The sequence below is a fragment of the Hyla sarda genome, chromosome 3 (genome assembly GCF_029499605.1).
Source record: "Hyla sarda isolate aHylSar1 chromosome 3, aHylSar1.hap1, whole genome shotgun sequence".
In the NCBI taxonomy this organism is placed as follows: domain Eukaryota; kingdom Metazoa; phylum Chordata; class Amphibia; order Anura; family Hylidae; genus Hyla; species Hyla sarda.
In genome coordinates this window covers 324,193,636-324,210,164 of record NC_079191.1, presented here as the reverse complement: position 1 = coordinate 324,210,164, position 16,529 = coordinate 324,193,636, and the positions used below count along the sequence as shown (strand labels likewise).

The following is a 16,529-nucleotide window of genomic DNA, read 5'->3' as shown; positions in this document are numbered from 1 at the left end:
GAAAGAGAGAGACACTATGCAGATGGGTCCTCTTCCCTTCTGGGTAGAATTCAGGCTTGGCATAAAATCCCACTCAGTTTCTGAGACTCTGTAATTGGAGCTAATTTTAGGGAATGCTACCTGTGAGGGTGGTGTGATGAGCTGCTTTGCATATTCATTTTCCCAGGAAGTCCATGGAGTGCTTGGCCTTTTTTTTTTTTTGAATCTCCATACACCAGCAGTGGGGCTTCCTAAGGAGACTACTTATCCTCTTTTCATATATATATATGTCCAAGAGAGCAGCACTCCTGAGGCGTTAGGGTGCGTTCAATTGCTTCAGGTCCCAGTCACGAATCCCTCCAAATAGAAAACGAAAGGCAACTGCACACCCATAAGGGGCAAAATGTTAGGTCTTTATTCACACAAACGTGAAAAGTGGTGACGTTTCGGCTGGCTCACCCAGCCATTATCAAGCAATACAATGTGCAAACATGCGAGTATATATGGCCACGCAGGACCTTTCAATTAGTAACGTCATATTACATCAATAAAGTAAACAATTAATCTACAAATAATATAAAGTGATCGGTGCAAAGTGTAAACATAAGTCATGCTTCCCATATCGGGACGCAAAAGTGCCGTACAGTTAAATGCTATCTATAGCATATACAGATAAAAAAAATATAACAATGTCCATGTGCAGGTGCATAATCTTAATTGTCTGGGCGGGGACACGGCACTCACCGGGTTGACACGGGAGACAGCATGTAAACAAAGCCATGTGCTATGGCGTCCAGAACGCCAATCCTGTCAGCGCTCAGTCTGGAGGCGGAAGTGGCGTCACTGCTAAGTATCGGCTAGTTGTTGCTAAGATGTGCGTAAGCGTCTGCGCTCTGAAGCTCCCTTTTCACCGCGGCCATCTTCATATAGGGCAAAGGAGATCACAGCAATCCCCACTTGTTCCTCTAGCACGTAAGTTGAACAGGGTTGCCACGGATACAGCTGACCGCCCTGTTAACCCTTCCCTGTCTGCCTCTGCCTGTTACCCTTGTCAACAGGGTGCACAGAACAGGTTTCTGGGGAAGTGAACCTAGTCCTTAGAGATATATGGATGCAAATGGCAAAAGCCAGCCTCAAACTGCCGCCATCACTCCTGGTTCCAGAAATAAAAAGTTGCACAGCTGTCACATTTTTCAATAATCGGTGTTGCCAGTGTCTTCTGTCCTATAACAATAATAAAAAAGAGAGAATATAAATGTTAAAATCATGATTACACAGAAAAAATCATCTCAACACAGAATCGGTATAGCAGGATTTATGTGTTACATATATCATGGGGGATTTTAAAGTCAGCCCATGTGGTTCTCTTTTTTTTAAGTATAGCTGTCCGGTTACCTCCCCTTTCGGGTCTAGTGATATGATCTAATAACATGAACTTTAACTCCTTCTCGGTGTGTTTTGCTTCTATAAAATGTTTCGGTACTGGTAAATCGGTACGTCCTTTACGTATAGTGTACTTGTGTTGGTTAATCCTTGCTTTAGCGTCCAGAGTGGTTTCGCCTACCTATAATAACCGGCAGGGACACCACAGAACGTATATTGCGTGGTCCAAAGTGCATGTCATGTAACTTAATTGTGCACTTCTTTTTTGTCACTGGGTGTATGAACTCATTACCCTTTTGCATTTATAAGCAGTTAACGCAAGAGCGGCACAGAAAAGTAAGTTTGTTGAAACTTAACCAGAGCTATATCGCTTTTTACAAGTTTATCCCTAAAATTATAACCCCTTCTATATGACATCAGGGGGGGGGGGGGACTGTCAAATTCTGCAATGCAGTCATGTCCCTCTCTGAGGATATGCCAATGTCTTCTCTTCGTTTCCATTATCCTCTGTACAGTAAGGGACTGATTTTTTGTCCAAACATGGCTACGAACTGGTTTCAGTTAGAAATGGTTTTGCTCCAATTCAATAGGAAGCTAAAACTGAAAGTTTGGTTTTCTAATAGAACTGGAGATGAGAATTATATTGCTGTTGATTCTAGAGAGTCTGGTGAAGAAGACTGTTTTACATTTGTGAACAGTGGCATTAAAACTACTAGGGACTTTCAACCGAATATAGTTACCCCCATCATTGATACATTTGCCACTCTGGTTAAAAAAGACATTGAGAAGGTTAAGACCGCCATGACCTCCTTATCACACCCTAATATGACACATCAAGGAATGGAGGCTCTAAACGGATTGATCCATGACCACAACCTGGTGGTGAAACCTGCCGATAAAGGTGGGGCGGTTGTGGTCATGGATCGATCCAAATATATTAAGGAGGTCATGCTACAGCTTAACCCCTTCAGGACGGAGCCCATTTTGGCCTTAAGGACCGGAGCGTTTTTTGCACATCTGACCACTGTCACTTTAAACATTAATAACTCTGGAATGCTTTTAGTTATCATTCTGATTCCGAGATTGTTTTTTCGTGACATATTCTACTTTAACATAGTGGTAAATTTTTGTCGATACTTGCATCCTTTCTTGGTGAAAAATCCATAAATTTGATGAAAAATTAGAAAATTTTGCATTTTTCTAACTTTGAAGCTCTCTGCTTGTAAGGAAAATGGATATTACGAATACATTTTTTTTGGTTCACATATACAATATGTCTACTTTATGTTTGCATCATAAAATTGACGTGTTTTTACTTTTGGAAGACCCCAGAGGGCTTCAACGGTCAGCAGCAATTTTCCGATTTTTCACAAAATTTTCAAACTCAGTATTTTTCAGGGACCAGTTCAGGTTTGAAGTGGATTTGAAGGGTCTTCATATTAGAAATACCCCATAAATGACCCCATTATAAAAACTACACCCCCCAAAGTATTCAAAATGACATTCAGTCAGCGTTTTAACCCTTTAGGTGTTTCACACGAATAGCAGCAAAGTGAAGGAGAAAATTCACAATCTTCATTTTTTACACTCACATGTTCTTGTAGACCCAATTTTTGAATTTTTGCAAGGGGTAAAAGGACAAAATTTTTACTTGTTTTTGTAGCCCAATTTCTCTCGAGTAAGGACATACCTAATATGTCTATGTAAAAAGTTCGGCGGGCGCAGTAGAGGGCTCAGAAGGGAAGGAGCGACAAGGGGATTTTGGAGAGTACGTTTTTCTGAAATGGTTTTTGGGGGGCATGGTACCTTTAGGAAGCCCTTATGGTGCCAGAACAGCAAAAAAAAACCACATGGCATACCATTTTGGAAACTAGACCCCTCGGGGAATGTAACAAGGGATAAAGTGAACCTTAATACCCCACAGGTGTTTCACGACTTTTGCAAATGTAAAATAAAATTATTTTTTTTACCTAAAATGCTTGTTTTCCCCAAAAAATTTTATTTTTAAAAAGGGTAATAGCAGAAAATACCCCTAAAAATTTGAAGCCCAATTTCTCCCGATTCAGAAAACACCCCATATGGGGGTGAGAAGTGCTCTGCTGGCGCACTACAGGTCTCGGAAGAGAAGGAGTCACATTTTGGCTTTTTGAACGCAAATTTTTCTCTGGGGGCATGCCGCATTTAGGAAGCCCCTATGGTGCCAGGACAGCAAAAAAAAAAAACACATGGCACACCATTTTGGAAACTAGACCCCTCGGGGAACGTAACAAGGGGTTAAGTGAACCTTTATACCCCACAGGCGTTTCACGACTTTTGCATATGTAAAAAAAAAAAATTTTTTTTTACCTAAAATGCTTGTTTTCCCAAAAATTTTACATTTTTAAAAAAGGTAAAAGCAGAAAATACCCCCCAAAATTTGTAACACAATTTCTCCCGAGTACGGCGATACCCCATATGTGACCCTAAACTGTTGCCTTGAAATACGACAGGGCTCCAAAGTGAGAGCGCCATGCGCATTTGAGGCCTAAATTAGGGATTGCATAGGGGTGGACATAGGGGTATTCTACGCCAGTGATTCCCAAACAGGGTGCCTCCTGCTGTTGCAAAACTCCCAGCATGCCTGGACAGTCAACGGCTGTCCGACAATACTGGGAGTTGTTTTGCAACAGCTGAAGGCTCCGTTCTGGAAACAGTGGCGTACCAGACGTTTTTCATTTTTATTGGGGAGGGGAGGGGGGCTGTGTAGGGGTATGTGTATATGTAGTGTTTTTTACTTTTTATTTTTTGTGTTAGTGTAGTGTAGTGTTTTTAGGGTACAGTCGCACGGGCGGGGGTTCACAGTAGTTTCTCGCTGGCAATTTGAGCTGCAGCAGAAAGTGGGAAATACAAACACATATAAAAAAAAGTACTGCTTGAGGCTAAGGGACGAGGACTTATCGATGAATCTTTATACAACTATCTAATTATTTTACACCAAGTTACAACAATGTTGTATGTATTACCCAAAATTCACAAAACAGAACTTCTCTATATAGTGCTAACCAAAAATCATTTCATGTTTAATGACTCACATTACATACAACGCATGGGTACGGCCATGGGAACCAATGTGGCGCCAACATACGCAAACATCTACATGGCGCACATTGAGGAAAGCATTGTCTATGTATGCCACCACTTCAGCCATATGCTGAGGTGGTGGCGCTACATAGACAATGTTTTCTTGATATGATAAAAGAAAAAGGGTTGCAAAACTACAACTCCCAGCATGTACGGTGCATGGTGTACGGTGACTGCTGAGAGTTGTAGTTTGCAACAGCTGGAGGCACACCGGTCGTGAAACACTGAGTTAGGTAAAAAAAAACTGAGTTTCACAACCAGTGTGCCTTCAGCTGTTGCAAACCTACAACTCTCAGCAGTCACCGACAGCCAACAGGCATGCTGGGAGTTGAAGTTATGCAACCAGCAGATGCACCACTACAACTCCCAGCATGCACTTTAGCTGTTTGTGCAAGCTGGGAGTTGTAGTTATACAACAGCTGAAGGTACACTTTTCCATAGAAAGAATGTGCCTCCAGCTGTTGCAAAACCATAAGTCCCAGCATGCCCATAAGGGAATGCTGGGAGTTGTGGTGGTCTGCCTCCTGCTGTTGCATAACTACAGCTCCCAGCATGCCCTTTTTGCATGCTGGGAGCTGTTGCTCAGCAACAGCAGGAGGCTGTCACTCACCTCCAACGATCCAGACGCTGCAGGTCAGTCCCGCCGCCGCAGCTGCTCCTGGGGCCCCGATCCCAACAGGGGCGCCGGGGATCGGGGTCCCCAGCACCCGGGGTGCACGTCCCGCACCCGCTCACATCCTCCAGAAGAGGGGCGGAGCGGGTGCGGGAGTGACACCCGCAGCAGGCGCCCTGATTGGTCGGCCGGTAATCCGGCCGACGAATCAGGGCGATCGTGAGGTGGCACCAGTGCCACCTCACCCCTGCAGGCTCTGGCTGTTCGGGGCCGTCAGAGACGGCCCCGAACAGCCAGTAATTCCGGGTCATCGGGACACTGGAGACCCGATTGACCCGGAATCGCCGCAGATCGCTGGACTGAATTGTCCAGCGATCTGCGGTGATCGCCGACATGGGGGGGCATAATGACCCCCCTGGGCGATATGCCGGGATGCCTGCTGAAAGATTTCAGCAGGCATCCGGCCCCGGCTCCCCTCCGGCTAGCGGTGGGGGCCGGAATTCCCACGGGCGTATGGATACGCCCTCGGTCCTTAAGGACTCGGGATGCAGGGCGTATCCATACGCCCTATGTCCTGAAGAGGTTAAAGACACAGAGACATATTGTGAATTATCATACGATCACAAGTGGGAAATACAAACACATATAAAAAAAAGTACTGCTTGAGGCTAAGGGACGAGGACTTATCGATGAATCTTTATACAACTATCTAATTATTTTACACCAAGTTACAACAATGTTGTATGTATTACCCAAAATTCACAAAACAGAACTTCTCTATATAGTGCTAACCAAAAATCATTTCATGTTTAATGACTCACATTACATACAATGCATGGGTACGGCCATGGGAACCAATGTGGCGCCAACATATGCAAACATCTACATGGCGCACATTGAGGAAAGCATTGTCTATGTATGCCACCACTTCAGCCATATGCTGAGGTGGTGGCGCTACATAGACAATGTTTTCTTGATATGATAAAAGAAAAAGGGTTGCAGACCTCGAGGTATATACTTGCTGAATGTGGAATGGATCACTGGGTTTATAATAAATGTATAAAGTGGTTAAAATGTGTAATGGAATAAAATGTGCAAACTAGTTATATAGATAACCAAAAAATGTTTATTGATTAGTTAGATAAATGGTCTCAGCAGGGCCCTTGCTAGAGACCAGTAATAAAAAGTTAGTATTAAAACAATGATGTATAATAAAATAAGTTTTTAGCAGCCACCTCTGTATAACTTGGATTATATTCAGCTGTTTCTGTTATCTGATTTGTATTATCGTCAATCTTAGAATAACAGTAGCAGTTATCGGCAGTCTTAGGATAACAGTAGCAATTAGAAAACCAGTTGCAATTGGTGTTGTAATCCAGGAAATACTGTAACAAGTATGGATCCAGGCAGAGATACTGTAGCAGGTAATGATTGTTGGTGCTACTGAACCACTCACCGCTCCATTTGGGTCGGGATGGTAGCCCCTGGTGTGCTGGGCTCCTCATCGCAGGCTGGCTCGGCTGGGCGCTGGCACAATAGATGTGTCTGCGCGGTGTGTCCCGAATCTCCTCCGGTGGGGCACAGATGATTGCTCGGTCTTACGGATGAAATCACGGCAAACAGGCAGGTTAGTGAGTGGATGCAGGTGATGCTTGTATGCTCAGCAGCGTGCGCACGTCCTGAACAGTGGACCCGGCAATGGGGGGTTCCAGCTGTTGCCAATGTTGGTGGTGGGTAATAGTTCCAGGAATATAAATATATATATATATATATATATATATATATATACACACACACACACACACTGTATATGGTACAGTATATGGTCTGTGGTGGCAATGATGGTGGTTGTCTGTCTGTCAGTAAACTCTTAGAGGTATTCCCAAAATTTTAAATTATCCCCTATCCACATGATAGCTAGGTGATCGGTGGGGTCTGCCTGCTGGGACACCCACCGATCATCAGAATGGAGGAGTAATGTCCCTGATAATGCTTCATGCATTCTCTTAGCGATGTGTCTGAGGGTGTGGTTAGGGGGCATGGCTGGAGTATGGGCTCTCCCTGTCACCTGCTGTACGGAGTGAACTTTGCTTTGTGCCTGATGACAGGGGCCGGAGTATTGTAACAATAGTCACCACTCACCCTCCCTTAGACTTGTATTGAGGGGGCTGTAACATCACGATACTCCGGTCCCTGTATCGCCCCTCATCAGGCAGCAGGGGTGTGGAAATTTTATAAAAAACTACTTGTCTACAGGACTAAAATGGAGCAAAATCTACTTGTCCCTCATGACGATCCACTTGTCCGGGCCAATTTTCGATTTTACGCTCCTCGCCCTATAATAGCCATAAATGCCTACTATAATAATGATACCTTTTAATTTTTCAATAACATTCTCTGATCCAATATATCTATATATATATAAAACTCAACGTGTGTGTGTGTGTATGTATGTATGTGTATGTATGTTCCACAAAAGCTTTCAAACGGCTAAAGATATTAACATGAAACTTGGCACACATGTTACTTATATGTCAACAACAAACATAGGATAGGTGATTTAACCCTTACTCACCCCCATTTGTCAGGGGCGGGGTTTATGTTTAAAGTCCCATACAAGTCTATGGGAAATATATGTAGAACTTCCTAAATAACTTCATAACTTCCAAATGGCTGGAGATATTTCGATAACACTTGGTCACATGTTACTTATATGTCCACTTAAAATATAGGATAGTTAATTTAACCCTTAACTACCCCCATTTGTGAGGGTCAGGGTTTTTGTTTAAAGTCCTATGCAAATCAATGGGAAATGTATGTTCCCACATAACTTCCGTACAGCTGGAGATATTTCAATACCTGGTACACATATTACAGGTCGGGATATGAGGTCGGGATAGGAGGTCAAGATAGGATGATGGGATCAGAGGTCGAAATAGGAGGATGGGATAGGAGGTCGGGATAGGAGGTCAGGATAGATGGACTGGATAGGGGGATGGTATAGGAGGTTGAGATAGGAGGACGGAATAGGAGGTCGGAATAGATGGACTGGATATGGGGACGGGATAGGAGGTCGGGATAGATGGACTGGATATGGGGACGGGATAGGAGGTCGAAATAGGAAGTCAAGATACAAGGATTAGGAAGGAAAAACCGGGCAACGCCGGGTACTCAGCTAATATATATATATATATATATATATATATATATATATATATATATATAATGTGCATACAAGTAAAGAAACACGCTGCGACTCACCACCACTTTGCTTCGTCTTTTATGCCGCTTGTACATCATGATCGGTACAGGCAATCTGAAGACATCGGGGCTGGAAGGTGGGGAGAGGAAAGTGCAGGTTGTGCGGGGAGGTATATATATATATATATATATATATATATATATATATATATAAAACTCAATGTGTGTGTGTATGTATGTGTGTGTGTGTGTGTATGTTCCAGCATTATGTCCAAACCGCTAAAGATATTAACATGAAACTTGGCACACATGTTACTTATATGTCAACAACAAACAGGATAGGTGATTTAACCCTTACTCACCCCCATTTGCCAGGGGCGGGGTTTATGTTTAACCCCTTAAGGACCAGGCCATTTTACACCTTAGGACCAGAGCGTTTTTTGAACATCTGACCACTGTCATTTTAAACATTAATAACTCTGGAATGCTTTTACTTATTCTGATTCCGAGAATGCTTTTTCGTGACATATTCTACTTTAACATGGTGGTAAATTTTTGTGGTAACTTGCATCCTTTCTTGGTGAAAAATCCCAAAATTTGATGAAAAAAATTTAAAATTTAGCATTTTTCTAACTTTGAAGCTCTCTGCTTGTAAGGAAAATGGATACTCCAAATAAATTGTTTTTTAATTCACATTTCCAATATGTCTACTTTATGTTTGCATCATAAAATTGACAAGTTTGTACTTTTGGAAGACACCAGAGGGCTTCAAAGCTCAGCAGCAATTTTCCAATTTTTCACAAAATTTTCAAACTCACTCTTTTTCAGGTACCAGTTCAGGTTTGAAGTGGATTTGAAGGGTCTTCCTATTAGAAATACCCCATAAAAGACCCCATTATAAAAACTGCACCCCCCAAGGTATTCAAAATGACATTCAGTCAGCGTTTTAACCCTTTGAAAATGAAAGTGCTGTGTCAGCAGAGCTTCAGCAGACCTGCTAGCACAGACAGTGTGTGATTGGCTGCTGCCAGCAAAGATACTGTGATTGGTTGATGGGAGCGTAGGTGTGTGCAGTCCCACTCCACTGTTTACACACATTTCTTTACAAACCCTAATCCTCTCATGTACCGAGCTTTCCCCTATTCCTGCAAAACAAACCTGCGCTCACTGTGATTGGTTGATGGGAGCGTAGGTGTGTGCAGTCCCGCTCCATGTTTACACACATTTCTTTACAAAGCCTAATCCTCTCATGTACCCAGCTTTCCCATATCCCTGCAAAACAAACCTGCGCTCTCTGCTTTTCCCCTATTCCTGCAAAACCTACAGTTATGTACTCCGCTTTTAACAATTCCTGATAAACCTACAGCTGACTACATAACTGTAGGTTTTGCAGGAATAGGGGAAAAGCTGAGAGCGCAGGTTTGTTTTGCAGGAATAGGGGAAAGCTGGGTACATGAGAGGATTTGGCTTTGTATAGAAATGTGTCTAAACAGTGGAGCGGGACTGCACACACCTACGCTCCCATCAACCAATCACAGTATCTTTGCGCTCCCATCAACCAATCACAGTATCTTTGCTGCAAGCCAATCACACACTGTCTGTGCTAGCATGTCTGTCGAAGCTGTGATGACTCAGCACTTTCATTTTCGTCTGAGGCATGAGAGAGTTTAGGTTGACAAAGGTTTTGCCTGACGGAGGAGGGAGGAGGCGGGACGCAGTTTCGGAGGAGGGAGGAGGCGGGACGCAGTTTTCGCTGAAGGATGAGGGAGGTACGGCTTAAAACTGACAGCGATTTGTCTGAGGGAGGAGGCGGGACGCCATTTTGGCTGATGGATGAGGGAGGTACGGCTGAAAACTGACAGCGATTTGTCTGGGGGAGGAGGCAGGATGCCGTTTTGACTGAAGGATGAGCGAGGTGCGGCTGACGGCTGATGCTGTCCTAAAATGGACACCGTACCTATGGTGCCAGAACAGCAAAAAAAAAACACATGGCATACCATTTTAGAAAACTAGACCCCTTGAGGAACGTAACAAGGAATAAAGTGAGCCTTAATACCCCACAGGGGTTTCACGACTTTTGCATATGTAAAAAAATATTTTTTTTTCCCACTAAAATGTGTGTTTCCGCCCAAATTTCACATTTTTGCAAGGGTTAATAGCAGAAAATACCCCCCCAAAATTTGTAACCCCATTTCTTCTCAGCATGGAAATACCCCATGTGTGGATGTCAAGTGCCCTGTGGTCGAACTACAATGCTCAGAAGAGGAGGCCACCATGGAGGCCACCATCTTGCCCAGGACAGACATGCAGGCACAGATGGGAACCAGATCCGGCTGCCGAAGAGAGTGAATCCCTGACAACAACTCCCGGAGCTTGTCCTCCGGAAGAGTAAGGCGGGCCGCCGTCGTGTTGAAGCAGATCCCGAGAAAGGTCAGAGATTGGGACGGAGACCGGTTGGATTTTGCGCGGTTGATGATCCAACTGAAACTGGAGAGGGTCTGCAGAGTGATGTTGAGGCTGACCAGATTCTGTTCCAGGGAGGTCGTCCAGATAGGGGAGAACCGAGACACCCCGAGAGTGAAGGAGAGCCACCACTGTCGCCAGCATCTTGGTGAAGACTCTGGGTGTGGTCGCCAGGGACAGCGAACCTGAGAAAACACTGGTGAGCCGGAAAGATAGGGATATGCAAGTAGGCATCCCGTACGTCCATGGAAGTGAGGAACTCCCCTGGATCCATGGAGGAGACTACTGACCGCAGGGATTCCATCCGGAAATGCCTTAGCCGCACATGATGATTTAGAAGCTTCAAAATCGAGAATGGGTCAGACAGTGCTGCCCTTCTCTGGAACTACGAAGAGGTTGGAGTAGAACCCCATAAAAATTCATAAGGAGGGGCCGGCACGATCACTCCCTGGGACAGGAGGGGGCGAAGGGCAACCTGAAAAGCTGCAGCAAAAGCGGGAGATCGAGGGGGGCGGGACCGGAAAAAACAATCCCGGGGAATAGAAGAGAATTCTAGTAGATAGCCCTGGGACAAGACCTCTCCAACGCAAGCATCCTGAACTTGCGCTAGCCAAACATCCCGAAAGAGGGATAGACGGCTACCCGCCTGAGGAGAAGACTCGGATGGGGGCTCACCCTCAGGCAGTGGGAGGCTTGCGAGTCCCAGATTTGGAAAAAGGGCAGTTGGAATAGGACCTAGATTTCCAGAAGGGGCGAGCCTTAAAAGACTGTGCCCTCCTATCCTGTGAGGCCACCGGTTTGTTCTGGCGGCCTGAGAAAGGAAAGGGGTGAAAGAAAGAAGTCTTCAGCCGCGAGTCCGAGTGGCGTGGATGATTTTGGGGCAAGAGGGAACTCTTGGCCCGGTTAGCCTCAGAAATGATCTCATCTAGGCATTTGCCAAAGAGACAAGACCCCCGTGACGAATCAAATTTACTGTAAGTTCGCTCATCTCTACTCCTCACCTTTTAAAAATCATAACCCTTACAATTTTGCACCTAAAAATCCATATGATGGCTTATTTTTTGCGCCACCAATTCTACTTTGCAGTGACATCAGTCATTTTACCCAAAAATCTACAGCGAAGCAAAAAAAAAATCATTGTGCAACGAAATTGAAGAAAAAACGCCATTTTGTAACTTTTGGGGGCTTCCGTTTCTACGCAGTACATTTTTGGGTAAAAATGACACCTTATCTTTATTCTGTAGGTCCATACGGTTAAAATGATATCCTACTTATATATAGGTTTGATTTTGTCGTACTTCTGTAAAAAATCATAACTACATGCAGAAAAATGTATACGATTAAAATTGTCATCTTCTGACCCCTATAACTTTTTTATTTTACCACGTATGGGGCGGTATGACAGCTAATTTTTTGCGCCGTGATCTGAAGTTTTTAGTGGTACCATTTTTGTATTGATCGGACGTTTTGATAGCTTTTTATTCATTTTTTCATGATATAAAGTGACCAAAAATACGTTATTTTGGAATTTGGAATTTTTTCTGCCCAAAAGAGGGCTTGCTATAACTAGGACCAAGCCGCAGGCTCAATTAGTGTCACCACCCGCGGCCCAGACGAAACAAAAACGGGGCGCGCATAGTAGCGGGTTTGTTGGCACAGTGCGCTTAGTACCGAGTGCCCCGAAAAACAACGGAGGCCACAGGGGGGCGGAGCCACTGGCAGGCACAAGCCGCGGAGTACAGTGCGCTCTCTGCCCACAGCCCAGACCGAAGGCAGCCGGCAGAACAGGAAAACTAAGGGACACGCCCCCCGTGCATGGACACCGGAGTCATGCGACAGATTAAAGGGGAGTCGCATGGCAGTAAACGGGGCAGAGGCTAGCTGGTGGGGGGGGGGGGGGGGGTTTGCTACCGGCATCCTCAGGCAGTGGAGTTAACCCCTAATGGCCCGGAAAAGACCCTCCATGATCCCCAGCAGCACGGGAAGAACCCCCATCCAGGGAAGAACTGAGACCCGGGAGGGGGGGGGGGGGGGAGAATAGAGGGGGTAATGGAAAGAGAGAGGGAGAGAGGAAGAGGAAACATATTCACCCACGTAGAGCATAATTACCCATGAAGACTTCGACCAGCTAAGGGCCACCTGCCCTAAGCCAGACCCAGCTGGCAAACAGGGGCAAATGGGGGACCCTGAGTACACCACCAGGCACTGGTTGGTGGCGAGGAGGGGTTAACTGCCCATTCAGCAATGCACCATGCCCCTAGCTCGCAGGTGGGGGATCAGGCAGCACCACGCTCCTGTAGCCCCACGCTAGAAAAAACAACAAAGGAGAGAAATTCTAACTAGATGCTGAAACTAGGGGAAAAAAGAAATAAGACCAGGGCTGGAGAACTCCAGACCTCTGTCTGCCTCCTGCTGACACTAAGCTAAAACAGAGTTGTTCAGAGCCAGGTATATCCTGCCGGGAGAAGCAGACTTTTTTTTTTTTTTTTGCATAGTGTCAACCTCCTAGCTGCAAGCAGCATATACCCATGGTACTGTGTCCCCCAATGAAGCACTCGAGAAAAACCTGTGGTCCTTAATGGGTTAAGCCTGAGGGAGGGCTTTTTGAAAATATTGCAATTTTTTCTGACACTTATACTGCACATGGATAAAAATTAAACTATATGTGTGGTAAACGCATGCAACCTGTCTGGAGAAAAAATAAGTTTGCTTGTGTATACTATGGTGTACTCAACAGACCCAGTTAATTGTTTAACCCCTCCAGGAAACAGGGCGTACAACCCCTCTCCAGCTCCACTATATCTTTCTTGTACACTGGTGCCCAGCAGGGACGTGCACACATAGGAGTGAAAGGGGGCTGGAGCCCCTGCCCTTTTCCTCACCTGCCCCTCTAGTGCCCTCACAAAAGGAGCTGCAGACTCAGGGTGACAGGTGAAGTAAAAAGGATCCATTACTGGGGAGATTTGTATGTGGTTTAATGGAGGGTGCTGTGCCCTCCCTGCAGCAAGGGGGCGCCACTTACCCTGTCATTATCAGCCATTTATCTGCTTCTCTCCACAGGGAGGAGACAGGAGCAGAGGAAGCAGAGAGACGCCTCGCCCACAGCATGTCCGGCCACAAACTTCAGTCTATGCAGCCCTTACTGTAAGTAACTGTAAATATATGTAAGTGATTGTATGTCAGTGTGTGTGTGTGTGTATACATATGTGTGCGTGCAGAGAGGGATGGCTGGGGCCTTAGTGTAAGTGACTGTGTATATATTGAGTGACTTTATGTCAGTGTGAGGTGTATATATGTGTGTTTGTGTGTGTGTCTATCTCTATGTATGTGCCTATATATGTGAGCAAGTGAATCTATGTATATGTGTATATATATCAGCAAGTGAATCTATGTGTGTGTATGTATGTATGTATGTGGGTATATATATATATATATATATATATATATATATATGAGCAAGTGAATCTATGTATGTATGTGTGTGTGTGTATATATATATATGTAAGCAAGTGAATCTATGTATATGTGTATATATATGAGCAAGTGAATCTATGTATGTAATTTATGTATGTGTGTATGTATGTGTATGTATATATGAGCAAGTGAATCTATGTATGTGTGTGTATATATCTGTGAGTGAATGTATGTGTGTACCATGTTTCCCCGAAAATACACCCTACCCCGAAAATAGGCCCTAGCTGTATTAATCGGGGTGGGCTGCAATATAAGCCCTACCCCGAAAATAAGACCTAGGCCAGTGGTCTTCAACCTGCGGACCTCCAGATGTTGCAAAACTACAACTCCCAGCATGCCCGGACAGCCAACGGCTGTCCGGGCATGCTGGGAGTTGTAGTTTTGCAACAGCTGCAGGTCCGCAGGTTGAAGACCACTGACCTAGACAATGCCCATGCTGCAAATATTAAAAAACAAACTTAAACTTACCTTCGTCCTCCGTTCCCCCGTTGCTAAGGCACCGGCCTCATGGTCCCTCCGCTGTTATTGCTGCTTCCTGGTGTTGGGACGTCACAGATCCTTCAGCCTATCACCGGCCGCAGCGATGTCCCGCCTCTGCTGATGATAGGCTGAGCCCACTGTGATGTAAGAAGCCGGCCAGCTTCTTACATGACAGTCGGCTCAGCCTATCATCGGCCGAGGCGGGACATCGCTGCGGCCGGTGATAGGCTGAAGGATCTGTGACGTCCCAACACCAGGAAGCAGCAATAACAGCGGAGGGACCATGAGGCCGGTGCCTTAGCAACGGTGGAACGGAGGACGAAGGTAAGTTTAAGTTTGTTTTGTAATACCCTATTTGCAGCCCGGGCACAGGAATAGATACAGCGCAGCGGCCGATCATTATTTGGGGGGGGGGGGGGAGAGAAGCTGCGCTTGCGGGTGACAAACGATTATTACCCCGATGTGGGGTTCTGGGCTGATAAACTGGCGGGGGGAGGGACATTGGGCTTCAGAGCTGCGCCCATCACATGATAATAATGTGGGGGGTTGTAAATACCGTGGAACCGCTATGTTGTTTAATGTGCATATTACTGTAAATAAGTAAGCCCTACCCTGAAAATAGGCCCTAGTGTGTTTTTTGTGGTTAAAAGTAATATAAGACCCGGTCCTATTTTCGGAGAAACACGGTACCTGTATGTATGATGTGCTTATTGGGTATATCTTTTAGTATATATTCCATGTTATATGTGTGTCTGTGTATTTGTTTCTATACAGTATTTATATTTGTACCTGTATGTATGTGTCAAAGTGTCTCTATGTATGTGTGTATATTACCTATGTACTGTATGTGTCTTTATGTTATGTGCTTGTATGTAATGTATGAAGCACATTATTAGGGAATTATTGGAGGAATGCAAGCACAGTAAATAGGGAATTTATGGAAGCACAGTATATATTTCATTATATTGGAACATTATATTTTTATGTATGCTGACACTGTGTATTGATCCTTAGGGTGCGTTCACATGTGCCTATTTTTGCTGCAGATCTGCTGCAGATTTTGCTTCCCATTGACAATGGGAAGAGAAATCTGCTAAAGCAGAAAATATGCACGTGTGAACGCACCCTTAGTGGTGGCACAGTATAGTTAAATAATAGTGGCACAGTATATAGTTCATTAATAGTGGCACAGTAAATAGTTCATTAATGGTGGCCCAGTATATAGGGAATTAATAGATGACTGGTGGCCCAGTATATAGGGAATTAATAAATGAATGGTGGCCCAGTATATAGGGAATTAATAGATGAATGGTGGCACAGTATATAGGGAATTAATAGATGAATGGTGGCACAGTATATAGATCATTAAGGGGGTACGGTATATAATTAAAGGGAAACTGACAGGCTGTTTACTCGCACTAAACCCAATACACTAGGTTACAGTGCATGTATACAAAAATTGGTCTTTCCATTTTCTAGGTCTTTGCTATTATGCGAATTCAGTCTTGTGCGCAATGGAGGCGGAGCTTCCCTGCCTCCATCCTGTATGCTGTGCTATGCCTGGCCGTCTTTGTATATTTATAATTCTTTTTTTTGCCAACTCTAGTATATTTGTGTGGTGCCCATTTCTTCAGTGTAAGAACCAGAGCTGTGTGGAGATTTCTGCATAAGGTGGGTGATTGGGGATGAGTGCTGGGTGATTGGGGATGGGTGCTGGGTGATTGGTGATGGGTTCTGTCATATAGAGCTCAGGTGGGGGCATATAGGGGGCGATTTATTAAAACATTTGCAGAGGAAAAGCCCTCTGCAAAGCGAT

General features: G+C 44.7%; 1 protein-coding gene and 1 long non-coding RNA gene across 4 annotated transcripts in view; one reads left to right on the top strand and one right to left on the bottom strand.

The window, feature by feature from the left end:
- Positions 1-16,529, top strand: part of ACOXL (acyl-CoA oxidase like) — a 555,195-nt gene that overhangs the window by 16,877 nt on the left and 521,789 nt on the right. For 2 of the 3 annotated variants that reach the window (XM_056567227.1, XM_056567224.1), the window contains exon 2: positions 13,820-13,903. The gene's annotated coding sequence lies outside the window, so the exon portion shown is untranslated. Of the gene's footprint in view, positions 1-13,819; positions 13,904-16,319; positions 16,385-16,529 lie in introns of all 3 variants that reach the window. The other variant, XM_056567226.1, reaches the window with a different exon arrangement.
- Positions 282-14,840, bottom strand: LOC130362553 (uncharacterized). Its single transcript, XR_008891457.1, has 3 exons — positions 14,702-14,840; positions 8,357-8,426; positions 282-1,203 (listed from the first exon to the last, which is right to left on the bottom strand). It is a non-coding gene; the product is annotated as an uncharacterized LOC130362553 (long non-coding RNA).